The sequence below is a fragment of the Psittacula echo genome (assembly GCF_963264785.1).
Source record: "Psittacula echo genome assembly, chromosome: 1".
Taxonomy (NCBI): domain Eukaryota; kingdom Metazoa; phylum Chordata; class Aves; order Psittaciformes; family Psittacidae; genus Psittacula; species Psittacula echo.
Window position 1 is genome coordinate 167,945,700 of NC_137735.1, and position 8,761 is coordinate 167,954,460.

The 8,761-nt window shown below is 53.4% G+C and overlaps 1 pseudogene across 1 annotated transcript; it reads right to left on the reverse strand.

Moving 5' to 3' along the window:
- Positions 1-1,731: 1,731 nt before the first annotated feature.
- Positions 1,732-7,199, reverse strand: LOC308217535 (annotated as a pseudogene). Its single transcript has 6 exons — positions 7,029-7,199; positions 6,034-6,159; positions 4,712-4,809; positions 3,037-3,113; positions 2,108-2,190; positions 1,732-1,779 (listed from the first exon to the last, which is right to left on the reverse strand). The product of its transcript is annotated as an uncharacterized misc_RNA (transcript).
- Between the last annotated feature and the right edge of the window lie 1,562 nt (positions 7,200-8,761).

Sequence of the window (8,761 nt, forward strand, 5' to 3'; positions counted from 1 at the left end):
TCTTGTGCTGTTGCCCCAGAGCTGGATCAGGACTGCAGGGGAGGTCTCTCCAGAGTGCAGCAGAGGGGGAGAATCCCCTCCCTCGACCTGCTGCTCACGCTCTGGGGGTGCAGCCCAGCACAGAACGGTCCTGGGCTGCAATCAAATAATGATCTGTTTAAAAAGGAAGGCTGGTTGTTTCTGAAGTCAACCGCAGTGGTGCCTGCAACAGAAAGACTGAAATTGGTGAGAAGGTGCTGCCTCTCTAAAAGTTGGACTTTACACAGTGCTGAGCCCCTCTGCTCTCTGTGGACGTGGGGCAGACTAGTTCTGTGCACAAGGCTACCTGAAAACCGTCAAATCCTGGGCAGGAAACAGCAACGATGCTTGGAAAGAGAAAGAAATGACCGAAGAGTGGAAGAACTGCCTTCTATCATTTTTCATACCCTGCTGAGCTGAACACAGTGTCACCTCTGCAACATCAGCCTCCATAATCTTTATTATTAGAGAAAGTACAGGTTTGCATCAAAGCAGTCGTAAAACACACAACCAGAAATACTTGGCACAGGGAATTCAACACGCAGACGTTACACATTTTCCCACACGACATCCTTGTCTCTAAATTGGAGAGACATCAATTTGATGGGTGGACCACTCGGTGGATAAAGAACTGGCTGGATGGCTGCATGCAAAGAGTTGTGGTCAATGGCTCGATGTCCAGTTGGAGACCAGTAACGAGTGGTGTCCCTCAGGGATCGGTGTTGGAACCGGTCTTGTTCAACATCTTTGTCGGTGACGTGGACAGTGGGATTGAGTGCACCCTCAGCAAGTTTGCTGATGACACCAAGCTGTGTGGTTCAGTTGATACGCTGGAGGGAAGGGATGCCATCTAGAGGGATCTCGACACGCTTGTGAGGTGGGCTGATGCCAACCTGATGAAGTTTAACCATGCCAAGTGCAAGGTCCTACACCTGGGTCGGAGCAATCCCAGGCACAGCTACAGGTTGGGCAGAGAAGAGATTCAGAGCAGCCCTGCGGAGAAGGACTTGGCGGTGTTGGTCCATGAGAAAATGAACATGAGCCGGCTTCAGTGTGCGCTCGCAGCCCGGAAAGCCAACCGTATCCTGGGCTGCATCCAAAGGAGCGTGACCAGCAGGTCAAAGGAGGTGATCCTGCCCCTCTACTCTGCTCTCTGAGATCTCACTTGGAGTATTGTGCACAGTTCTGGTGTCCTCAACATAAAAAGGACATGGAACTGTTGCAACAAGTCCAGAGGAGGGCCACGAGGATGATCAGGGGACTGGAGCACCTCGCGTATGAAGACAGGCTGAGAAAGTTGGGGCTGTTCAGCCTGGAGAAGAGAAGGCTGCGTGGAGACCTCATAGCAGCCTTTCAGTATCTGAAAAGGGGGGCTATAGGGGTGCTGGGGATGGGCTATTCATCAGGGACTGTAGTGACAGGATAAGGGGTAACGGATTAAAACTTAAACAGGGGAAGTTTAGATTGGATATAAGGAAGAAATTCTTCACTGTGAGGGTGGTGAGGCACTGGGATGGGTTACCCAGGGAGGTTGTGAATGCTCCATCCTTGGCGGTGTTCAAGGCCAGGTTGGATGGGGCCTTGGGTAACATGGTTTAGTGTGAGGTGTCCCTGCCCATGGCAGGGGGGTTGGAACTAGATGATTTTCAGGTCCTTTCCAACACTAACTATTCTATGATTCTATGATTCTATGGAGACTGCCATCCCCAAATGCTACTGTATCTCTTCTTCCCTCTGGGCCCTGTACTCCTTCATGCTCCTCTGCAAGCAAGAGCAAAGAACAAATGTTAACAGCATATACCTGAGCGGCTCGTACACCCCATGCCACCCCTCTGCTCTGTGCTGTGACTCCTCTGTCCAGTGCAGAGGACCCTCAGCAGCTCTGACAGAGCTCCATGTACCTTCAGAAGTGACTGAGCTTTACATTCACTCCAAGGAACAGGAAGCCAGGCCATGCTGCAGGTCAGGCAGAGAAGGTCTGAGATAACTGTAGGTTCTTTATGCCTAGAACACACCTGTCAGCCCCTTCCTCGCAATTCTGAGACCAAGAGACAGAAAAGCCCCCTGAACTCTTCAGGAACAGTCTCACCTCAAAAGTGTTGAGCACATGTTAGTAAACACCCATCAGGTCATTCAGCCCTTTCCGGAATGGCTCAACGGCAGGAAGGGCCCCTTTGGGAAAGAAGATGGTCAGTGGTTTCCAAAGGGGTTGGTGGCCCTCTCCCTCACCACTCTGGGCAGTGTGGTTGTTCCCCATGCTCTTACACCAGGCACATGCCACACACTTCCCTCCTACTGGCCCACCATCAGCACCCTGAGAGCTGATCTCAGGCCCAGGCTATGGTGCAGGAAGGGCAGAGCCGAACCCTGCAGGTAGCCCCACAGGGAAGGGGTTTCCTTGGCAAGAACAGCCTCAGCACTACTCATCTTTAGGAAATTAAAGAGCCAGCAAGCACAAACTAGATACTCAGGGGAACAGCCCCAAAAGGAAGGAATGAAATAACACTGTCCTCCTGCGGCAGCAGACAAAGCTGTGAAGCCTAGATGGAAGGCAGTGGACTGAGTTGAAGGGGTTGGTGTGCTGGGAGGAGTGAGTGATGGCCTGAGGCTCAAAGTTGTCAGTGCTGCCTATTAACAGGGAACACAAACCCCTCGGGGAGGCAAGTCAAGAGCATAGACTTTTCAAGAGAGCTTTGGTTCACAGCCTGATGACCAATGCTGCCAGACAAGCAAGAAGGAGAAGCAGAAGCAAATTATCTCATTGCAGCTACGTATGTCAGCACACTTTGGGTTGGCTTTCCAAAACTTCTGCTGATTTAGGGGCAGATGAAGCACCCCATCACCTCTGACAGGACGTAGCAGATCTACCTTACCCCAGCACTACAGTACCGTGCCTGCAGAGAAGAGGGAGAAGAGTGGTTTTCTTTATTGAAATGACTCATGGTGGAAACCTGACATGAGCAGAGGGGATTCCACAAAAGAAGGGCTCTGAACATGAAAGCAATGCACAACCTATACCTCTGGTCTGGATCCAGAAGTTGATCTTGCTTTCAGAGGGGTGTGTGATGTAGTAGCCACAGAACTCCACATCAGAGCTGCAGGAAGGGCGAGAGCAGAAGAGAGCAGTGAAACCCAGGCCAATCCACAGCAAATCTCAGGGAAGTCAGAGGCTTGGGCCACCTCAGACCTGCTGAGGCTCAGGATGTCTCTAACATGACTGAGGGTCTTATGGGAGGGATATGCTGAAAGGACACTACCCCTGTAACCTTATTCACACCCTTCCATCTATCTCTGTGCTGCAGCTGGAGCTTTGCAGGGGAAAGACCTGGCTGGCACCCTGTCCAAACAGGGGATCCTGGCTGCTTGGAAACCTCCCTCCACACAGACCTGTTGCAGTTCTGCTGGGCAAAGGAGGCAAATGGGTCTAGGGCACCACAAGATGTTTGCAGACTGCACGACATCTGCCTTCACGAGCCCAGGCGGTTGGTAGGACATTTGTGCACACAGCAGAAAGCACAGCCCCTCACAAGAAGGCTGCTCTTTTTCTTGTCATGGTGATCTATCAGAGGAATTCACACGACATTTGCAATGCAACTGTCATTTGAGATGATGCATTGAACTTCCTGCTGGAATTCTTCTGAGCCTTAACCAGTGAGTCTCCACAAACCCCCAGTGCCTCCCAGCTTGATAAAATCAGAGTGAAGCCACTCGTATATTTAAATGGGGGCAGCAGGATTATTAATTTCCAGCATCAATTCCTACATCTTGATGGAAGCATTAAAGATGATCAATTTGCTTAATACTGGCTGTTCCTACCCTCTTTTCTGACAGCACTTGCCCCAGAAGGCGACATAGATACTGCCTGACCACCTGTACTTACAGTTGCACATCATTTTAGCCAGAGCCACATACGACATTCAGAAGTCTGTCACATGCCTGTCATTCCATTTCCTCTGTAACTAACCATCAGAGCAGTGAGGGTTGGCTGTTCCTTACGGGATGGGGAGCTGGGAGCATGAACTGTAAGCCAGTCAATAGGGCAAAGAGCTCCCTGGCCAGCCCTGTCTCACAGCACCCAAGCAAGGGAGTAAGGTGGGTGCAAAGGCGGTAGCCAGGGCCAGCCAAGGGTCCAGGTCACCAGGCAGGTTTGTGGGGGCGAAATAGATCCCAGGCCAGGCCAGGAAGAAAATTTGCAGGTCCGGTGAGGGTAAAGAGGGTCAAAAGACAAAACCTATGACCACCAAGCAGATGTACAATGTACAACAATGAGGAGAGGCTGATGTTGGGTCAGGAAGTCAGTCCATGGGTCAGCATCCAACAGCTCCGTACAGGCTGAGCTGAAGACCCGTATTCATACAACATAGGTCAAGAGGGACTGAAAGCCCTGAGCTGAGCGGATCCTGAGCCTGTGGGCAGGGTGTGTGTGGAGGCCCCAGGTGAGGCTGTTCAGACTCATCAAAGCCTATTAGCGCTCTCAGGGATAACAGCACAAGGAGAAAGTGAATCCTGTTAAGAGAGCAGGTAGGTAAGGAGCCTCTGGCACCAGCTCCGATATAAATACTCCAACAGGCATGCACAGAGGTAGTTTTGCCTTGTTCCTGCAGCAACTGAGATGCAACTTAGTGAGAAGAAGGGAAGAATAGGAGACAGAGGAACCCCGAGTGGTGCCAGGGGCTGTGGAGACTCCACTTACTTCTTCATGGCCATGTAGTGGAGGGCATTGCCAAGCGTGTGGTCCTCATCAGGCAACACAAACGTGACTCAGTTTCCATCTGTCCCGTCTGCTTGGACCTGCCATGAATGGGGAGAGAAGAGATGCTGTCAGGTTCTCTGAACACCAGCCCCAGGGTGAAAAATCAACAGCTGTGCTCAGCTTCAGCACAGGACTCGTAGCTCTGTCTGGCCAATCGCTGTGGCTCATGTCTCAAGTGCTGGAGTGTGACCAAGAGCAACTTCACAGAGGAGCGAAGGTGACAAAATTATCGAGCTCAGAGAAACCTCCCCCTGGTTATCAAAGTGTGGGTGATGGATAGAAATAATTAACAAAATGGATCCAGGCATTGTGTTCCTGGTCCGGCTTAAGCCCTGGGAACAGTGAAGAAAACACCAGGCATTACCAGCCTGGTCCGGTTTGAGCCCTGGGAATGGTGAAGAAAACACCAGGTGCTATTGCCCTGGTCTGGCTTAAGCCTTGGGAACGGTGAAGAAAATACCATGTGTTGATGCCCCGCTCGAGCCTAAGCCCTGGGAACAGAAAAGAGAACAATGGAGGGTAAAGATCAGTTAGCAAAACAAAGCAGACGGTTTGCAAGATAAAGCAGGATGTGCATCTCAAAGACAGACCAAACAGTGTGAATATTTGTACCCCTTAGTAGTTTTGCTAAATCGGGATGATAAGGGAGTAGAAGAGTGGAAAGTTACTGCTTAGCACCTAGTAGATTATAAAAGGGATGTGAGACGCGAAATAAACGATTTCAGATTTCACCACAACGGGAGTCCGTGCCCGTGCACCCCTGCTCCTCACAGGAAAGAAGAGGAGCCCAAAGAAAGCTGTCAGCTTCAGGACTCATGGTGGAAAGAAGCTGGGAGTGACTGTTCAGGATGGTGTGATTCCAGGTCCTGCCACCAGCCCAGGGCTAGACAGGAGTGAGAGGGACAGTAAAAAACTCCCCAGGGAGGCATGCTGGCTGTCAGCAGGGAAAGCTTATCCCACTTCAGAACCAACTACAAACCCAAATTCACACACCTAGGAGGAGCCTGGGGAAGCCACCGGCGAGCCTCAGGCTGCTGAGCCCACGTGTCGGGAGCCCCACAATGCCAGCAGCCAGGCCCTGCAGTGGGCGACCACTTTCCTCCTGTCTGGCTGCCCTGGAGCTCAGCTCTGCCCAGTTCCCAAAGACAGAAAGGCGCAGGGAGCACGATGCTCCTGTGCCAGCTCTCCCTGTCGCTGTGACTTAGCGAAGTGCCAGCGGGGAGCCCGCAGCAGTTTTCCTGCAGGGCAGTGCCATCTAGTGCCTCCTGCTGCTGCAGCGGCTCTGGAGCGAGACCCAGCGGCCTGAAGGAATGGGGGGAAAGAGAGGAGACGAAGCCGCTGCGGGCAAAGCCACCCAAAGGCCTGACGTTACACAGTGCTGAGCGATACTGCCAGAGGGGAGACTGAGAGAGGATCTTAGGCAGAAGCTTTTCCCTGTGAGGGTGCTGAGGAGCTGGCAAAGAGTGCCCACAGAAGCTGTGGCTGCCCCATCCCCGACAGTGTTCAAGGCCGGGCTGGACACACAAACCACCCTGTGGTTCAATGCTTTATAGGGGACCCAAGCTCTGGCAGCAAAGGGGTCTGCCTCTCCAGGGCTTGCAGGGAGCTCGCTGTAAACCATGGCAGTGCCCCAGAGAGGGCTGACAGACGGGCTCTCATCACTCAACACTCTCAGTGTTATCTGTCCCCTGGCACTACACTGCACCATTTCAAAGCTAGGTTTGCTTCTCTGGCCACCTACATGGGAAGGAGCTCTCAGTCCTTGTGCTCCAACAGGAAGTGGCAAGGCAAAAGCAAACCCCACTCCTGCTCTTCATCTACCAGTGAATGGAGCAGCCGCTGCCACCACGACCCTGTTGGGACTGAAGCCAGGGCAGGTCCCCAGGGGTACATGTCATGGGAATGGCAGTCTTGGGGCCACCATTGAGCTGTCACTGTCACCCAGCCAAGGAGCCCCGCCAGCATCACCCCTCCGCTGGGCTGCTCCCAGCTGCACAGCCCATCCCAGGAGATGCCCAGCCCACCCCAGACTCACCAAGGAGCAGCAGGATGGAGCCGAGGCTCCACCAGCGCCGGCTGGACAACAGCATCTCTGGGTCACAGCAGAGGAGCTGAAGCTGAGGCTGATGGTCACCACGCCTCTGCTCAGTGCCAGGGCTGTCAGCTCAGCCAGGGAGGAAGCTGGTGACTCTTCCTCGGGCCCTGGTGCAGCGCAAGGGTTCGTTGTGGGCCCAGTTTTCTTCCTGCCTCAGCTCACAGGAACTGCCCGCATCTCCCCGCCCAGGGCATGGTCACAAGGGTGGAAGCTGCTGGTCACAAACCTCTGCAGGGCCCGGGAAGGAGCTGGGAGCCAGCACCAGGCATCTTCCTCTCTCAGGATGCAGACTTGCAGCTCAGGGTTGGCAGAACCACCCCTGGACATCTCCATGGCTCCACAGGATTTTCCCTGCTCAGGGAAAGCTGAAGGTCTCAAAAAACACCCAGTTTTTGGGGAAGGACATACTGGAAAGAGTAAAGTTCCTTCCTTTTACTTTCATCCTGGAAACAACCAGCAATCAAAGATATCAATGGTACCTTTTCCTATGAGGATCACGTGAATGGGACAGGCAGCAGGCTCCTGCTGACTTCCTCCTCAAAAGTCCCCCACCCCATCAGAGAGCTCAGTGAGCTCTCACTGCTCACAAAGATACCCCTTCCCAACGCCTTCACCTCCCATTCCTTTTGTGCACAGCCCCTTGTGCTTCTCTTCCCCACGGAAAGCCTTCGGTGGGACCCAAGAGCCATCGGGAAGGACTGAGGTGGGGGTTGCACCAGAGCAGCCCTGCGACCCACAGGTGAGCTGGGGGCTTGGGGCACACTGTGGGGGAAGAGCAAGCTCTAAGGTGTACTGGGGGCAAATGAGGTTCCTGGTGTGAGCAGCAGGTAAATGGGGGGGGCGCTGGTTTCACCACACTGAGCGGTCTGGGAGCACGGAGAACTGAATGAGGGGCTCTGCTGCACGGTCAAGAAGGAGGGGACCTGTCCCAAGGGCACCAGTAGGAGGCAAAACACCAGTGCTGGGGCTGAACTGGATGAGCTTTAGGGTTCCTTCGCCCCAAACCAGATTGGGATTCCGCGTGGCACCGCTAATCCCGTACCCACGTCGGGTGGGACAATGCCTTGCCTCTTCTGCCACCTTGTGGCCGATGGAAGAACGAACGATGAGAATGCAACCGACCTGTCACCGCTCCTCACGTTTATTCCACGTTGATGGGCAATACAGACTTAGTTTCAAGCTCCCGATTGCTTGAAATGGGTATTTTGTTAAGCTGATCACCTTATAAATAATTTATCTAGAGACTTGAAGCTTCGCTTTGGAAAACGTCTTAAACATGTACATTGGATCGCCAGGGAAGGAGAAGGAAGCAGTTCATCATTTATTGGCTGTAAGAACTCGATTACAAAACCTGATCCAGTATCACTAGAGCACAGAGAGCCCGTTCCCTGACACGCACAGCAAGCGCCGGCTCACCAGGCACTGACTACCAAAAAATGCTGGTCCTCCAGATAAAGATGCACAGGAAGAATTTAGCCTGGCTCTTCCTTCCTCCCCTGCTGGCACCTCGTGCCCCTTGTCCCTCTGCACTGGCCGGGCTGTGCTGGGGCTTTTCAGAGTCAGGATGCTCATGGCCTTGTGCAGCTTGTTTTTCAGCTGTGCCACGAGCCACTCGGCTAGAAAATAGAACCTCCTGGTGTCAATAGAGCTGCTCCAGCCTCTGTGCTGAATGCTCTGCAGCATCAGAGCCAGCTCCTTGGCGGTGTTGCCCTCCTGCCTCGAGAGCTGCTGAGGGGAAGGTGCCGATGCATCGGGGCTGCTCAGGCTCAGGACAACCGCGAGCGTGATGGTTCTCTGCTCCCTGAGCGAGGGCTCCTTGGGCTGGATCTTCAACATGGAGCGGCTGTTCCCCTTCCTGGGTGGCACGGCTCCCGTTAGGAGCCCTGGTGTCTCTG